At 40.8% G+C, this 17,208-nt stretch overlaps 1 long non-coding RNA gene across 1 annotated transcript in view; it reads right to left on the bottom strand.

Moving 5' to 3' along the window:
* Positions 1 to 1,719: 1,719 nt before the first annotated feature.
* LOC144381468 (uncharacterized) overlaps positions 1,720 to 17,208 on the bottom strand; it is a 54,732-nt gene continuing 39,243 nt past the window's right edge. Inside the window, exons 2-3 of the long non-coding RNA XR_013446710.1 lie at positions 3,526 to 3,850; positions 1,720 to 2,155 (exon numbers count right to left, since the gene is read on the bottom strand). This is a non-coding gene — a long non-coding RNA (uncharacterized LOC144381468). The remainder of the gene's footprint in view (positions 2,156 to 3,525; positions 3,851 to 17,208) is intronic.

The following is a 17,208-nucleotide window of genomic DNA, read 5'->3' as shown; positions in this document are numbered from 1 at the left end:
TAATGGTGAAGGCAGACCCAAGAAACACATGATGTCAAGGTACTCATAGGAAGGGCACTGTGGTTACCTAGCTGTCAGCTGTGAGAGTTGTTAATGGATTTTCAGTGATACCACTTTTACCTGAAAGGTGTCTCGGCTCCCTTTTTTTTTTTTTTAAAGATTTTATTTATTTATTTGAGAGAGAGAATGAGATAGAGAGAGCATGAGAGGGGGGAGGGTCAGAGGGAGAAGCAGACTCCCTGCTGAGCAGGGAGCCTGATGCGGGACTCGATTCCGGGACTCCAGGATCATGACCTGAGCCGAAGGCAGTCGCTCAACCAGCTGAGCCACCCAGGCACCCCTCTCGGCTCCCTTTTGACTTTGCCATGTAGTAGTGAGCCAGTGAGTTGTTCTCACACTGCTGGGGAGTCCTGAGTCCTTCTTTCCCTGACCAATGGTTAGAAAGCAGTAAGAGTCTCCTAACTAATTGGCATTTCAAAGAACAATGAGGGTCATTTAAGCATAATGCATTTATTCATAAAACTATCGTAAACTACAGGTTTGGTTTATTTGACCCCTAGTAATTGGCACAGATTTATAATAGAGCTGGGCTGCTCCAAATATTTTTATTATGATGATTCCTACAGGAAAGAATCAAAGCAAACCAAAGCAAAAAAGTAATAGCAACTTATTCCGTCTGGTGGAAGCAAAAGCGGCAAGGAATACTCTACCTGCCCATTGGACTTAATCTTCTTTCTAAAGGCCAATGCTCATTCTCCATCAATCTCACTTGGATTTGGAAATAACTTCCCTGTTGCTCAAGAGGCCCCGCTGACATTTCACATTTCTCAAACAGCAAAAGTACAACAAAACCCGTTAGATTAGTATTTCCTCAGTTGTTTTCTTCAGAACAACAGGTGTGACAGAATTCAATGGTAAAGAGGTATAAATAAGTTAGGAGAATATTTCATACTTTGCCCCCATTCAAAATTTACAATGTACATTATCAGAATCACATTGTTTTAACCAGATATGATAGGACTAAAATGATATGACTGAGAGCTTTTTTAAAAAACTAAAATAAAGAAATAAATGAAAATAAATTTAAAAACTCCCATCAACATCCCTGGGAACTTAGGAAATGCTACTTCAGATAATAGAATGTGGACATCGTGACAGTTTTATAATGAAAGTGCTAAGAAGTTTGCTTGTGGAATTAACTATTGATTTTTACTGTTTTTAGAAGTTTAGCATTCCTGCTTTTACCTGTACCCGCCTTTCCAGGGAAGAAATTGCATAGCGAGAAAAAGTCCCCAGAATTTAGTTGGGAGGAAGAAAGTGTATGCATGTGTATGTGTCTGTCTGTCTTGGAGGGCTGGGAAGTGGGAATGAATGAGATAATGTGAGAAAACATTGTAATTGAGTTTTTTTAAATTAGTCTCGAAGGACTTCACTGTTTGTAGAAATTAAAATAACGCATGATATAATTAAAACCAACTTAAACTCAGATAGTGTCACGTGGTTACAAACTTTCCAGATTCATGAAATGTACAATATGTAATGCCATTTTCAAGAGATCAGCAATCACTTTAGAAGGATGTAACAAACTGAGAGCTGCTGGGGGGGAGGTGGGTGGGGGGCTGGGGTAACTGGGTGACAGGCATTAAGGAGGGCGCTTGACAGAATAAGCACTGGGTGTTACATGCACCTGATGAATCACTAAATTCTACTTCTGAAACTAATTAAAGAAATAAAAAAGGATGTTCAACCTCAGATTCCTATGCAGTGGGTAAACATCAATATCCCAATTTTACAGGTAAACAGGCACAGAGAGGTTAAGAGACTTGCCCAAGGCCACAGAGGAAATCAGAGGCTGAATCTGGCAGAAACATTCTATCCCCCATTCCCAGAAGAACCCACTAAACCATGCTTCCTCTCGCCATGGAAGTTTAGAACACTTAGCATGGTCATCTTGCCTTTTTTCTTCCCAATGGCTGTGGAAAGCCCTTCTCGATTACGTGGTCAAATCAGACCTTTTCTTCAGCCTCCCCCATGCCTCCTTCTCTGGTGCGACAGCAGCAGCCTATCTTCTCTCTGCTTGGTTTAGGAAGCTCCTACACCAGGGTTTCTGAATTGTTGGCCTTTTGGTGGCGTTTGGCACAACCACCCTCCCTACCTGTAACCCACATCACGGACCTCAGAGCTCAATGAGAACGTTTCATTTACATGCACAGTCAAATTAAATTTGCCCGGCCTTTGAAAACTTACATCTGTTGAGTGTCTAATTTGTATTGCCATTTGTTTCACAGATGTGTAACAAGACAAATACCTGTCCAGGCTTACATGGGATTCAGAAATGCTTACGTTAATCATGCTGGTGGAAAGAGGTTAAGGGCTATACAATAAATCAGTCTCCAAATGGTTTTCACTTGGAAAGGCCTGGGAGAACAGGGTTATTTTTATCCTAGGATGCTTTTAATTTGAATCAAAAATGCTTTACCACATGTTCTGCCACAAGTTCAAAAGGATTGGTAACAAACATTTAATCTTTTTCTTCTCGGATTGGCGCTAAGCCCTCATCAAAAAGCGTATGCAGTCAAGCAGCTTATCTCCACTGAGCTGCTTCCCTTAATGTGTTCCTAATTATAATCGTATATGTTGCTCACTGTGGCCGATTGAACAATATGGCAGTAATTTCTTTACAGGCCTCCCTGCTCTTTGAACTGTGAGTACAGAGGGCTAGAACAGAACCAGATCAATGGGATCTGAGTGCTGGCAAATCAAGCCAGATGCGATCTTTAGAGAATGAATCTCCAGCTGTTTCCCAGAAAGGAATTTCAGCAGACAGCTGGGGACCTTATCATTATCATCATGATCATGATCTTCATCATCATTCCCACAAAATACACCCACAATGCCATAGGAAATGTGCAACTACTCTCATCTCTTCCTAAATCACTACCCATCGTAGAGTCTCCTAAATGCTTTGAAATGGAGACTGTGTAACACAGATAAGTCTGTGACTGATGATGTGGGATGGAGACATAATAATATTATATTGACACTATATATTTGTCAGTGCTGCATGATATGTGGTTGAAAGCAATATCTAAAAGTCCTTTTTAAAGTACAACATTTCCACGTTTTGTAAGAGGGAGCTAACATAATCCTCATTCTCTTGGTCAAAATGGTATGTTATTGCTTTGTGCATACATCTCTGTGCCCTCCTCATCACTGTCACCAGGCCTCGTCTGGGATAGTATCCACAAAACATTTCTGGAAGGAATAAGTGCTTGCTCTGCACTGCATCTTATGCTGTAAGGGAAGAGGGCACGCTTAAGAAGTTGGACGGAAGTAGCCCTCAGAGAGACTTCCAATCTAAGAGACCGAGTGCATACATTTAAATGACTATTATTTTGAACAATTTAAGAATCATTCTGGTGAAAGGAAACGCCCAATAGGGGAAGGACCCACGGGGTTTCCCACATGCACCTTTCAGAGTTGGCTGGTCAAATGAAATGATTTATGCCTCCGTCAAACACCTACCTCATAAAAATCCTTCACTTCTGGCATGCTCTGCTCTGGTGCTCCCAGTTCCTGCTCCTCGCCTCCCTTTTTCAGGACTTTCTATGGCTGTCTCTTTTCCATTGGGGCACAGCGTTCTATCTCCAGGGAAGAATTTCAGAAGAACCAGGATCAAATTAAATTCATTATAATCTGTTGTTACTAAATGAGGTTGGTCAGGTAAAATACAGAAGAGGTGGAGGGGGAATCCAAGGTCAGGAGAAAAATACTTAGGGACCCCCAAGATATGAGCAAATGAGAAGAGTAGGGATCCCTTTTTTGGAGTAGTGACCATTGAAGAGGAAACCTGAAAGAAGGAGCAGAGGGCATTGACATGGAGGAACACAGTCTAGGACTTTGTTCATCTCTTGCTTAAAACACTTTCTCCATTTTATATCCTTTTGTCTTTTCCCCACCCCCACTAGCTTGTAAACTCCTTGAAGACAGGAATCACCAATGCTATTTGCTCATCACTTAATCTTCATTACCTAGCACTTGGAGAAAGCAAACACTCAGTAAATGTTTATTAATCTTTGTGTCTTCAGTATATTATAGTAGTTGCTCAATAAATATTTGAAGACTAAGTATTTACAATTTTTGTTTGACTATATACTTACCTGAAAAATTCTAGACATCTTAACCCCTGATTCTCAACAAAACAAAAAAAACAAAAAAGGCTTCAGCCCTGAAAGTGCATTGTACAATTAGTCCTTCTGTGTGTTTTTTAACACTGAGTGTTAAGACCTAGAGCATGTAGGTGATGAATCATGAATGTTTAGTTTCATTTGCTTACCTGAGCTAAAAATTTGAGGAACTATACCACCATACATGGGTAGAGAGTCAAATAATTTATATTAATCTGTCAAATATATTAACACATAAATATGACCAGAATGTGATTAAAATTATGCAGTTTGTCTTGAAACTATCTTTCCTTAGGTCTCACAGATAATAAATGTGAATTGTCTGGAGCTGTGGTGTTCAAACCTTTTTTGATTGAAGATCCTTATGAGTTAAAAAAAATTGTGGACGTGTATCACCAATATATGTATATTTATTTATAAGTACATGTACTTCTTTTTTTTTTTTTTAAAGATTTTATTTATTTATTTGAGAGAGAGAATGAGAGACAGAGAGAGCATGAGAGGGGGAGGGTCAGAGGGAGAAGGAGACTCCCTGCTGAGCAGGGAGCCCGATGTGGGACTCGATCCCGGGACTCCAGGATCATGACCTGAGCCGAAGGCAGTCGCTTAACCAACTGAGCCACCCAGGTGCCCCAGTACATGTACTTCTATTAACATTGATAGTAACATTTAATATATTTCTTCCTTGCTTTAGGGAAAAATATATCTAAATATCAATTCACACGGCATTTGTTCATAATCTAATGGCGCATCTTGCTCCTGTCCTGGGTGTGAGCATCCCACTTGGGAACAGACCATAGCTCTAGAGAAGTAGCTGGGCTGTTGTGGATCTCATCATTACCAAATTTGCTCTCCTTTTTAGGACACCAACACAGAATTGAGAAGGGCAGAAAAAATGCACTTGATCATGTATGGCGAAAGCCGAGGACCTTCCTGTGCAAGGCAGGGTGGGGCGGGGGACAAAATTGCTTGTGAAATGAGAAAAGCATGGAGTTTGAAGCCTCTACTATGTCTGTTTCTTCTTAGCCAACATTTTAGTAGGTTTAGTAAATATACATCTAAAATAGGGTTAAGAGAACCAGTGTCTTCTAAAGAGTACATGAAATCATCAATGTGCTTTTGCAAAAAATTAAAAGTGAAAGTAATTTCCTCTATGAACCTATTACAATGCTTCCCTGTTTCCCGGCCACAGGTCAGTGAGCAAATTTGAATTAAGATTTGGATAAATGGTTCCTTCTGACGGGGAAGGGCAGGTAATGTGATCAGGGCTGGGTAAACAGGGGGCATCAACTCCGTATATTGGGTTTCTGTGGATGGGTACAGAGATGATTGCTGTATATTCTTTATTATAGAGTATCTTTTTTAAGTGGGTAAAGAGAAATAGCAGACATTATCCTAGAAATATTTTAAGAAATTAATAAAAGTCATAGAATTGGGTTTACCAGAATAATTTAATCAGGTATATAGGGATTGGAGACACTTAAATTACTCTGGAGAGACTTGTAATAAGACCCAATTTAATGGAGCAAGTTGTTAGAGAATCTTGGTTGTCTTCCTTTTAAGTCTGACTTTGGAAGGATGAACAGTGTGGTATTAAAAAAAAAAAAAAGTTCAACTTCCTTTTAGGAGTGCATACCAGTTCTTATAGGCTGTATAAATTCTCTATTTTATGCCAGCTGAGTAGTCACAGGTTCTGTGAAGTCCTTCATTATAACTTTTATAAAAAAAACAAATCAATTCTAATTCAACAATTACACATTGATCTCCTAAAATGTGCCAAACACAGAACATGCATTTTACAGGAAAATTGGACTGCACTAAGATATGCAGTAAATCATCTGCAATTTTATGAAAGGGAAGCCAGGCATGTTAATGGAGTTTGTTTTTATAAACATGAAGTGTTTGGGCATGTTTGATTTTTCAGTTGGGCTGCTCGGCCAAGCTTAGTTAACACCTTGTAAAAAGTGAGTTGCTTCTCATTTTCTTAATAGGAAGCAGTGAGAGTCATATTTAAGATCCCCTGTATCAGCTGGAGGCCTTCTGTGGCATTCCTTAAGCCTCTGAGGTTGGATCTAGGATGCAAATCCATCTGGATACTTGAGACCGGAGCGTGTGTTTCTCCAGAGACTTCAAACTATCTTCCCATCAATCTCAGACAAGTAAACTATCTAAAAGCCGATCTTTGTTTCAAATTGCTAAGTGGGCATAAAGGTTCTATTGATGAGCTTTTACATCATCCTAATTTCTTGAAATATGTTAGCCGGATTCTCATTTTTACAATCCACTTGGCCTTTAGTACGTACCATATTTCTGCATCTGTGTGGATATCACTTTCCTCAGTAATATAATGTTAACTTAAGAATGTGATAGAACAGGAAGCACGCTGGAACTTCTCCTTGTCCTGTGGCCTTAACACGCCACAGCTGTATCAGCAGCTGGTCATCAAGGCAGCATGGTGCTAGCCTCTCCCAGCATCCTTTTTCAACTAGATCAAAAGGAAATAGACGAGGCCGAAGGTTTTATCATCAAAGCCAATAGAAATCTGTGGGAGCCAATATTTCCATTTAGATTGCTTTAGCCTCATCAGACTGAAAAGTTTTTTCTCTAGCGGGAAGGGGATGTTAAAGCAGCCAATTTAAAAAGCTTTTTCATCCTCATAGATTTATCCTTAGTTTGTCAAAGAAAGGGAATATGGTATCAAAAAGTTTGTCCACCTCCCAACATGCTTTGCTGAGTTGTCAGCTTATTCTCTGACCAATTATTTTAAAAGTTGTGTTAAATACCACCAGTGATTGCTTAAATGGCATTTTTACTACAAATGGCTTGCCTTAGATTGAATAAAGGAACCCCAAACTTCTATCTCATTTGCAGGTGAAGGTAAAGAATAACTACAATCAGGGAATTAATAGTATCAGTTTCTAGAAAGAAGTCAAATAAATAGTTTCATCTGAAGCTGTTCAAAATAAATATCTTCATTCTTTCGGATGACACCATCTCAGTTCAACTGTTTGCCAATTGCTGTAGGCCAAGGACGACTCGTCATTCGATGGACCCGTGGGGGCCCTGGGAAAATGTTGGGAAATATTCTGTTTATTTTTAAATTTTGTCTTAAAAGACTTCATTATCTTTAGAGCAGTTTTAAATTAACAACAAAATTGAGAGGAAGGTACAGGGATATTCCATATACCCCCAGCCACCCACGCATGCATAGTTTTCCCCTTTAGCAACATCTCCCCTGAAACGGTGCCTTTGTTACAACTGATGAACCTACACTGACACACCATCACCCAAAGTCTGTAGTTTACATGAGGGTTCACTCTTGGTGTTGCACATTCTGTGGGTTTGGAGCTTTTGGTAAGGATGTGGGGAAATGGGAACCCTTGGGCACTATCGATAGGAATGTAAAATGGTGCACCTGCTGTGAAAAATAGTATGGAGTTCCCTCAAAAAAAAAAATTAAACATATAATCACCATATGATCTAGCAATTCCACTTCTAGGTATATGGTGCAAAGAATTGCAAGCAGGGACTCAAAGAGGTGTTTGTACACCCATGTTCACAACAGCATTATTCACAATAGCCAAGGGCTGGAAGCAACCCAAGGGTCCATCAACAGATAAATGGTTACACAAAATGTGGTGTATACATATAATGGAATACCATTCAGCCTTTAAAAGGAAGATAATTGTGGCACATGCTACAACATGAATGAACCTTGAGGACATTATGTCAAGTGAAATAAGCCTATCACAAAAGGACAAATACTGTATGATTCCACTTATGTGAAGTACCTAGAGCAGTCAAATTCATAGAGATAGAAATTAGAGTTGTGGTTGCCAGGGGCTGGGTTAGGGGATAATGAGGAATTATTGTCTAAGGGGTACAAAATTTCATTTTTGGAGGATGAAAAGAGTTCTATGTATGGATGGTGGTGATGGTTGCACCCATACAACAATGTGAGTGTACTTAATGCCTCTGAACTGTACTTGTAACAGTGGTTAAGACAGTAAATTTCATGTTATGTATATATTACCACAATTTTTTAAAAAGGTAAAACAAAGCCCTTTAAAAGCAAAAAGGAATACAACACACAGTGCCCACATCTTCATTTCTAAATACCATTTTCTGATGAGAGGTACAAACACTCTTCTGAGAAATGGCTGTTTCTAGGGCTGGGGCAGAGAAAGGACAAGGTAAGCCTGGAGAATCTTGCCAGAAAGTAATGAAGCTCTCAAAGAAGCAAAGGGAGCAAAACACAACAGAACAACAACAAACAACGGGGCATGTCAGAGGGATGTGGGAGCCAACTGGAAGAGCCAACTGGCCAGAACTGGCACCATTTGAGCAACAAAATAAATACTGTGGTATTGAATTGGAGCCCAAAGTATAAAGTAAACATCTGTGGATCCATCCTAATATAAATCATTGTTTCAATAAATCAGTAAACGGAGAAGACAGAACCCATCTGCCTTACAGAAGAATTCTAGATAATATATGTAGGCACTGCCTCTTCCAGGAAGTGAAGCTTAGCCTCTCTGCTCCTCAGTGGAGGCCAGGCTTCATGGCTGGCTGAGTGAATAGAGTATGGGAAGGAAAAAAGGATAGTAATTTTGCAGTGGGGAAACCTAGCAAACACTGGCTTCATCAAGGTTAACATCACCAGAAATGGAGTTTGATATCATGTACCCACTTATACAGGGTGATAAGAAGGACACTTCTTTGGGACGTACTTCTCCCAAATGTTTGACACCAATCTAACCATAAGAAAAGCATCAGACCACCTCAAACTGACGGGCATTTCACAAGATACCCGACCAGGACTCTTCAAAGTTGTCCAGTCGTCAAAAATAAGGAAAGACTAAGAAACTGTCACAACTGTAGGAAATTCAGATGACATGAGGACTCTGTATCATATGGTACCCTGGATGGGATCCTGGAGCCCTAAAAGAAAATTAGTGGGAAAACTGGAGACATCTGAAGTAAATCGAGTTTATTTCGTAGTATGTACCAATGTGAATTTCTTAGTTTTGACAGATGTACCAAGATGATGTAGGTTGTCAAATTAAGGGAAACTTGGTGAAGCATGTGCAGGAATTATCTGTACTGTCCTCAGAACTTTTCTATAAGCCTAAAAACTGTTTTAAAATTTTATTTTTAAAAAGGAATATGTTACTTGCCTTAGCATGATAAACTATAGTTTGAACAAACAACCTATAGGTATTTAAGGACACTGAAGACATTTTTTAAAAATCAATAAAAAATCTAGCAAGTAATGGAATAATTAATACGTAATGTTTATTAAGTAATTATGGCAGGGCCCATGACACAATATGTATTCAGCAAGTGGTAAGTGTTATCACTTAACATTGTTTTGGAAGTACTTAAAGTTGAAACAAATAAAAATTATATTTTTGGGAAGGAAAGAAATATATATTATTTCTATTATGCATTTTTTGTACATTTTTGGCTCCTTGCAAAAACAGTAAAGAATCAACTGAATAACTATTGTTGGTAGAAACTAACTATAATTATTGGAAAAATTTAGTGAAGTGACTTGGCACAAGATAAACACATTTAATGACTTTCTTATGCACCAGCAATAACTACCTGTGTAAATACACCTGAAAAAGAAATCATGAATAGAATCAAACAGCATAACATATCTAGGAATAACGTTAAGTGCCCAATAATAGAGAAATGAAAAAAGTAATTTATGGTTTATGTACATGATGGAATATTATGTGGGTATTTATAATTGTGTTTTCAAGAGAATCTGTGACGATAAGTCAGGTATCTATAAAAAAGTTAAAAAAAATTTAAGATGCCAAATTATATAGTAAGTCAGTTCAAAACTGGGAGGAAACTATGCAAATAAAAAGCCATAAAATCAATCCACTTGATACTTAGGTCAAAATATCTGAAGAATAAAACCTCTCAAGTTGTGGTAGGCCAAGGAACAAATCCCTACCATAAAAGATGAGGAATTTGGTTCTTCATATATTCAGGGAGGGTTTTTGACGTGAGCTGACGTGAGCCACCAATCTGGCCATTCGTAATTGTCAGCCACTTTTCTGTGGATTTCAGGTGGTCCGACCAGAAGGAGGTGGGAAGGTTAAGTTTGAGATACACATTAAACACACAAAAGGAGATACCAAATATGTTGTTTTGCAAAGAATCAACAAAGGTGAACAATGGTAGCTCTCCAGAGGAAAATTTTTGTGTCAGAGGGTGAAAACTGAAAGCTTTTGTCTAGGACGTGGACAATTTTGGCTCTTTGGCAATTTCTTGTAGGAGGGGTTGAGCAGAAGTGGAAATCTGCTGTGGGGGGCATTCAATAATAAAATTGTCCCTCCCATGGACGTGGCCCTTAAGACCTTGCTGGAGAACCCTTCCAGTGGGGCAGTGCAACGTGACACGGCCCCCAAAGGCTGTGCCTTGAGTCGTTGCATCAGCCCAAGTAAAAGGTTCTCAGTGTCCCCCCCCTTCCTTCACGCTCGTCACTTCTGTTAAACTTCCATATAAATATATGCTCTGTAAAGTTAAGAGCGACCGAGTGCAAGTGCTGCCAGAAAGAATGAAGAGCTCGAAAGCTTAGAACAGAAAGGGAATTACTAAACCATTAAGTTCAATTAACAAGTGAAAAATGAACTAAGTTGCTCCAGAGTGATTTTTAATTCTGTCAAATAAAGAGGAACCAGACTGCAGGGTAAACTCGTATTTATTAGTTTTGGTTAATGAGTTTTTCCATAAGCAGAATTTCTTAAATTTTATTGAATCAATAAAGTCACCGTTTGGAAATCTGGTTTTTCCCACCAGAGTAGGATTTTAATTAAGCATACAGCAAACACCCAAGCACTGTAAAGCTATTCCATGGAGATGTATTGGTCTATGGGTTATGTTATTGGCCCGGTAGGGTTGCAGAAGTCCTTCATTTGCATGTAATCTCTACCATGTACCTCTTGCACGTTAATTTTTATCTTCAGGATGATGGTATTTTCCTTGTATTCGTTCCCAAAGAACCATTGTAAAAATAGTAACATCAGGGCTTCTCCTTGAAAGAGGAGAACTACATCCTTTCTTCTAGCCTCTGAGCAGACCAGGCATTAATTATCACTATATGGAGTGTCTTGAACTTCTCCTAAGAAGGACTGAGTCTGGAGTGTGACGACCCTTTACAGTACAGATGGCCTTGCTGCGTTTCATGGTCATGGGATGCATCCTTCCCTGGTCAGTGGCTCTGTGAACACCTGCCTTTTTCATGAGAGAGTCCGCGGACAAAAGGGAGTTGGAGGGGCATAAATCTGTCCCCAAAACTTGAAAACATCATGAAATGTGTGCTTTGCAGATACTCTGTCGGTCGATGCTTCCTTATTTCAAGAGTTTTGGTAGAAAGGAAAATTCCTATAGTGTGGCCCCATGTCCTCACATTTCTGTTTGCATTATGTGTTTTTCAAGATAAAAGAAGTAATGGGAACTTGGAGATTGCTAACTTACTCCTCGGAAAATGCCTCCATTAGGTAAAAGGCTTCTCCACTAGTTCTTGGGTAAAGTTGTGTGACGTAATATAACAGTCATGTCCTGGGGGCCTGAAGAAATGGATTTCCGTCCCGTTCTCCAGACTGTGTATTTGGCTACCCCGTGGACCACTTTGCCTGCATCAGAGAGCCCCAAGCCAGCCAGCAAGAAAGCAAGGGCCTACTTCCCTTCCCTCTTCAAAAACGCTCTCCAGGGTTCCACCTCATAAATGGCAATCCCAAGAGAGGATTCAGGTTTCGTGGGGTCTGGAGCTTATAAAATTGGGGGACCCCCTCAAGAGATCGATTTCTGACTGTTGTCTGCTGTAGCGTGCCAACTACGGGTAACCTGGGGATGGTAGAGATGTTAGATTCATGCCCCTGCTCTAGACAACTGTGCTTCGCCAGTGTCTTCTCTGGCCTGGTAACCCTGGGGGCCATATCCCTCAGATGATACACCCGTGTGTGCGTGCACAGTCAGGCATGGCGGCAGATGGGTAGTATTGGCTGGAGGCGACAGCAGCCTCATCATTACTACCCTGAGTTCGCACCTTGAGGGTATTTGTCCTGAAAGCTTCTGTGTCCTGCATTAGGCTTAATGCCTTAGTCACAGAGATTTGGCTGGCCTAATCTGTTTCTAGCCTGCAAGCCCGTTTTCCATCCTCTGGTAAGTCCTGGCAAGAAGTCAGGTGGCCTAGGTACCCTCACAGGAACAGGAGAGGCTTCTCTGCTCCTCACCCTTCTCTATTGATACTTCAGGGTCTGGGGCGCCTGGGTGGCTCCGTTGGTTGGGCGGCTGCCTTCGGCTCAGGTCATGATCCCGGAGTCCTGGGATTGAGTCCCGCGTCGGGCTCCCTGCTCAGCAGGGAGTCGTCTGCTTCTCCCTCTGACCCTCTGCCCTCTTGGGCTATCTCTCTCTCTCGTTCTTTCTCTCAAAATAAATAAATAAAATCTTTGAAAAAAAAAAATACTCCAGGGTCTAATGACGAGAGTCAGTTGAGAGCTCTGTGATGGCCTCCACACCACACTCTAAATACTGATGCTTGTGTCGTGTCATTTTTCCCAAATATGCTTTACAAACTGGTTAGTTAGTCTTGAGGTTCCTTTCCAAGGCTCAGAGCGTAGGAATCATAAAAATTTTGGAGGGGAGGAGGTCAGGGGAAATGGTGAAATATTTAAATTATGAGTAGTACAGGGACGCCTGGGTGGCTCAGTCGTTAAGCGTCTGCCTTCGGCTCAGGTCATGATCCCAGGGTCCTGGGATCGAGTCCCACATCGGGCTCCTTGTTCGGTGAGGAGCCTGCTTCTCCCTCTCCCTCTGCTGCTCCCCCTGCTTGTGCTCTCTATCTCTCTGACAAATAAATAAATAAAAATCTTTAAATTATGAGTAGTACAGCTATTAGTTTTGAAATTGCCTTAAACAGTGGGAAATAAGACAACATGCACATACGTATGTCACTGTCACTCATTACACCAGCTTATGAAACTAGTAACATTGAAAACGCCTAGACTTTTCAAGATATGCTGTATGAAGACTTTCGAGACCGGCAGCTTGACTGCTGTCTCTGGAGCTGCAATGCACCCATCCAGGAACTGAGAAGCTCTTCATACTCACAGCGCAAGCACCCCAGTGACTGTGGACAACCACTGTCTGCAGCCTTGCCTGTGGGATATTCTGTTAAAGGTCAAGTCCATAAAGTGGAAACACGGCTGGTATGAAAATAAATTTCTGAAAATAATTTCTGTCACTCTAAAAAAGAAACCATTAATTCCCAGCTTTTGCCCTTTTCTAATTCTGTTGGCCACTGGGACTTTAGGTCCCTCCCTTGATGGGACACTTTCTGTCCTCACCTCCCACTGCTTTTCTTCCCTCATGAAAACACTTCCTCAAACCCATCTTATGATTACCTCACATTAAATAATCAGGCTTGTATACACTTTGGGATTTCATGATTTTTCTCATTGAGATTCCTCGCACCTAGAACGCAAAATGGACAGATCCATTATGGTTATTGGCGTTTTGTTTTTTCAGTTACCTGATTGTTTGGATTATTTTCTAGTAGTCTCAAACAGCCCTTATCACTGTGTTTTCCTATGTTATGAAGACACGTAAAACTGAGGAAGAATATCGAGTTTTTCTTTGTCGTTATCAGGCACTACAGGCTTTTGCTGAGTTTTCTGAGCTGAGCTAACTCTTTGATTTGTGAGCAAAAGTTTAAAAGGCTAAACAGGGGGAAATTGGTTCAATATTTCAGGCACAATGAAACATTTCTTTTGTCACTTTATTTCCCTGCTCTATTAATTTGTGGTTACTCACCTTCTCCTCAGAGATCCCCAGGGAACCCCAAATCTGACTCTCTATGATCTGCCACACGAACCCAAACATTTCTCCCAGTAAATTACATCCCATGTGTACTAAAACAAAACTGGCTTTTTAGGGAGCATAGGAGAATGTTTCAGGCCCCAGCTGGCCACATTCAGGTTTGTTGCTCACACGCATCCTGACGATGAGACTCTCATGGCCTGTGTGGGTCTGGGAAGAAGAGCGTAGGGTTCACTCAGTGGCCTGAACAATGCTGGAATGTTTCTTCCCTGTCCATTCACTCAAACAATGTGCCATTCTGCACCTCATAAGCACTTGATTTATCCCAACTCTTGGGCCTGACCTGTAATCCCCCTCTCCTTACCCATCTGACCCATCTGTGTTTCATTTCCCACTCATCAGCATCCAGAGAGCTAGGCCCAGACCCTGTTTGGAACCATTAGACAGAGATTGGCACTCTTCCCTCTGCCTGCACCACATCCTCCGCTGGAAAAAAAATGACCATCAGATCAGAGAACAGAGCCTGCTTTGTCCCTTGCAACGGGGATCTGGAAGCATTTTCAATCATTTGCACTCTATACCCACTCAAACGCATTAATGTGATCAACATTGGGCCTGTTGTGGGCATTTTTTCCAGCAAATAGCTTGCTAACATTCCAGGCATGTACTCCCCTGAAAACAAGACTGAGACAGGGCCCTGAATATTCAATTGGAAAATCACCAAGAGCAAAAGCTTAGCTTGGCACGGCTGGTGTTGATTCTTAATAAGTGACTTCCTAAAGCTGAGGCATGGGGCTTACAGCGTCAATGACTTGTTTGAAAAATATTTTGTAGGTGCCTCATACCACTCTATTTCCTGTGGTATGCGTCATATTGTGAGCTATTCCAAGCCAGCCTGGTTAAGCACGCTAACTTTTTCCCCCCCAAGATTGTGGTGTTTAACTAAAAATGTCTTTATACAAGATGAGCTCATAGCTATTAGTGCTGATGTAGTTTTAACTGCTTGGATACCCACTGCAGTTGGTTGAAAATGTGCTGAAAAAAAGGTAAACCTGAGCAAAAACATATCTCACCCTGCCTAAACGGGCGGATGGCAGTCCCAGTGACAGCATTTCTTCAGGGGGAGAAAGTTCCAGATTTAAGTACAATGCGTACCTTTCACTTTCATTAAAAAGACTTACTGTTCTTAGTGTATTACTAAGGTGCTGAAGACATCTGGAACATGGGAATAAAATTAACCCTTTCTGTTGCTTCAGGTACTTTTAAAGCTCAACGAAGGACAGAGGTAATGTGATTGGAGAAAACAAGTGTGTCTTGTCCACAGAATTTCCTAAAAGGGAAAGACAAGAAATCCAAAGACTGAAAATTCTGCCTCTGAGATTAAAATATTTATGAGTAGGGTTTGTGTAGGGTTCAGATGAAGTAATGTATATAAGATATCTTGACAAACATTTAGAATTCTGGAGCTGGGGGAGGAAACTGATACTGAGCCCATGCCTACGCTGTGCCACATCCAGCTTTTGGTACTTCTGCATCCTAGCAAATGTGGTCTTCACGGCACTTAGGATGTACATATTCTTTTCATTTTGCAAGCAAGGAAAGAGAATCCCAAAGAGATTCGGTGAACTTCTCAAGGTCACACAGTTGATTAATTATAGAGGCAAGATTCAAAACTAGGTTTGTATGAATACCAAGCCTGTGTTCTATCCCTTACCTTGCTTGCTACTCACAGATCCAAATCCAAATAGTTGCATCATTCTTATTGTTGTAAATTTTCTACTTGTTCAAAGGATGTGCATTTGCCATGGCGTGAAGGGCTAGAACAGGAGATGAGAGTAAATTTATGTCATATACTCCCTTGCCTTCCTCCAGCAAATCGGTTATAGACAGTGTCTAGTTTGGGGCCCTTCCCCAATGGGTGACCAGTAGCTATTAAGTGATTAGACATTGTACATGCCATCTCTGAGTGATTTGTGTTTCTACAATAGGGCCTTTTATAACACAGAAGAGAGGGATTGAGACTCTGGACACTGCCCAGGCTGTGTTTGCCTCTCGGGGCAAATAATTTTCCTTGGTGCCAGGAGCAGCTCTGACGTGGCCGCTCTGCCCTTGTGGGGCCTGGGGCTCTGAGCTCCCAAGCAAGGGCCTGATCGCATCTGCCATCAAGTAGGAGTGCAGCAAGGTGAGGCCAGGGAAGCCAAATTGTGTGTCAGGAAAAGAGGCGACCACAGATGTTCCTCTTTCTAGGCCACTGAGGGGGTAGGAGAATCTCTATAGGAAATGACCAAGACCTCCCTGGCGCAAAAGCTACTGGACAAATGCACTGTACAGGATTATTAAGGCAAGGAAGACCCTCTAGCCCCCCTCCACATTTAGGAAGGCACATACTGCAGCTCTTCCCATGAAGTAGAAAAAGGGGCTTTTGTGTTGGGTATTATCTGTAAGTGTTTGGGCTTTGCCAAGCTTTCGGGCTACAGAATTACGCACTGGGACTGTGAATTGTTAGTTGATCCTTTATGACTTGATACTTAGCGTGTTATCTAAAGGGAATAACTTGTTTCTTGGTGGAGATTTGCAAGCTGGACAAGTTTCTTTTCACAACATGGTTTTTAAAAGATAGAAATTTTCTAAAAAATTCTGTGACTCCCCCACCCCCCACTCCTTACAATTTAATAAGTTTGCAAAACTATCAGTTCAGAATGTCTAGCTGAATGACAGCTATGAGACTGGTTTCTGTTCTCAAGTTGTAAGTAGTTCGCATCTTCTACCTGAGGCATTAGAAGAAAGTTTCCTTCAAGTGAGGAAAAAAACATTCACTTGTTATTTTGAAACAATTCTGACTTCAGAAGTTTATCACCACTGGAGAGTGACATTTGGGGAAAAACCATATAAATATGTTGCTAAACTGATGAAACTTTCACAGCTTTTAGAAATAGGTACATTCTTTTATTCTTGCAATTTAAAGTCTACACTGGAACTACTTAATGGAAAGGCAGCTTTAGGAAAGGCAAGCAGATTTTTCTAATGAAAGCAGGTGATGTGGGTACCAGTCAGAAATCAGTTCTGTTTAGGCCTTTTGTAATTTCATCAAAAGTCAATTTTTTTACACTGAATACTCTTGTGTTATTATCATATTTCTTGCAAGTTGATTTGCTCTCTCTTGTTAGAGAGACTTTCATCCTCA

The sequence above is a fragment of the Halichoerus grypus genome, chromosome 4, assembly GCF_964656455.1.
Source record: "Halichoerus grypus chromosome 4, mHalGry1.hap1.1, whole genome shotgun sequence".
Taxonomy (NCBI): domain Eukaryota; kingdom Metazoa; phylum Chordata; class Mammalia; order Carnivora; family Phocidae; genus Halichoerus; species Halichoerus grypus.
Note: the sequence above shows the minus strand (reverse complement) of the source record. Positions and strands in the feature narration are given on the sequence as shown.